The sequence below is a fragment of the Dama dama genome, chromosome 14, assembly GCF_033118175.1.
Source record: "Dama dama isolate Ldn47 chromosome 14, ASM3311817v1, whole genome shotgun sequence".
Taxonomy (NCBI): Eukaryota; Metazoa; Chordata; class Mammalia; order Artiodactyla; family Cervidae; genus Dama; species Dama dama.
Genome location: NC_083694.1, coordinates 59,967,464 through 59,968,868, shown reverse-complemented (window position 1 = coordinate 59,968,868; position 1,405 = coordinate 59,967,464). Strand labels below are relative to the sequence as shown.

At 39.1% G+C, this 1,405-nt stretch overlaps 1 non-coding gene across 1 annotated transcript; it reads right to left on the bottom strand.

Annotated features, from left to right (window-relative positions):
- Positions 1-619: 619 nt before the first annotated feature.
- On the bottom strand, positions 620-726 carry LOC133069783 (U6 spliceosomal RNA). Its single transcript, XR_009695997.1, has one exon. It is a non-coding gene; the product is annotated as a U6 spliceosomal RNA (small nuclear RNA).
- Between the last annotated feature and the right edge of the window lie 679 nt (positions 727-1,405).

The following is a 1,405-nucleotide window of genomic DNA, read 5'->3' as shown; positions in this document are numbered from 1 at the left end:
TCTTTGGCCCATTTTTTGATTGGGTCATTTATTTTTCTGGAGTTGAGCTGCAGGAGTTGCTTGTATATTTTTGAGATTAATCCTTTGTCTGTTGCTTCATTTGCTATTATTTTCTCCCATTCTGAAGGCTGTCTTTTCACCTTGCTTATAGTTTCCTTTGTTGTGCAAAAGCTTTTAAGTTTAATTAGGTCCCATTTGTCTATTTTTGCTTTTATTTCCAATATTCTGGGAGGTGGGTCATAGAGGATCCTACTGTGATTCATGTCGGAGAGTGTTTTGCCTATGTTCTCCTCTAGGAGTTTTATAGTTTCTGGTCTTACAGTTAGATCTTTAATCCATTTTGAGTTTATTTTTGTGTATGGCGTTAGAAAGTGTTCTAGTTTCATTCTTTTACAAGTGGTTGACCAGTTTTCCCAGCACCACTTGTTAAAGAGGTTGTCTTTTTTCCATTGTATATCCTTGCCTCCTTTGTCAAAGATAAGGTGTCCATAGGTTCGTGGATTTATCTCTGGGCTTTCTATTCTGTTCCACTGGTCTGTATTTCTGTCTTTGTGCCAGTACCATACTGTCTTGATGACTGTGGCTTTGTAGTAGAGCCTGAAGTCAGGCAGGTTGTCTTAAAAATATGGAATGCTTCACGAATTTGTGTGCCATCCTTGCACAGGGGCCATGCTAATCTTCTCTGTATCGTTCCAATTTTAGTATATGTGCTGCCGAAGTGAGCACCATGTCCAGTTCTTATTAACATTGCATAATGAAAGATCGAATTGGTGCTGAGTGAGGTTTCTAGATACCTCTCAGCAAGGCTGAGGTTCACTACTGGAACTTTAGAAGGTTGATTCCAGTTAAAGTATGTGTATGTGTGTGTGTGTTTAATATTTATTTATTTGGCTGCACTGGGTCTTAGTTGCAGCATGTAGGATCTTCAATCTTTATTGCAGTATGGAAACACTTAGTTGCGGCATGTGGGATCTAATTCCCTGACCAGGGGTTGAACCCAGGTCCCCTGCACTGGAAGTGCAGAGGCTTAGCCACTGGACCACCAGGGAAGCCCCAGCTAAAGTTTTTAAGGGTGCTCTTTTCTCTTGCACCTTCTCTATGTTCTGGATACTTGAGGTTTTCTATTTATAATCTTCCAAAAGTAAGTGAAGTGTAACTATGGATATTATTCTCAGAGATTCCTCTCTTCAACGCTTAACTCCATGAATAAAAATATGGATTTGAATGCTCTTTCATTTTTCTTTCTGTGTGCCCTCCCTCTCCCAGCTAATACTGCTCTGTCCTCCTCTCTAAGCATGCATGCAAGCAGCATATTGTTATGAAATAAAATTGGCTTCACAAAACAGTGATGAAATAAAATTAAAAAATAAAATTGGATCCCCCAGTCAAATTCTTAATTTTTCTT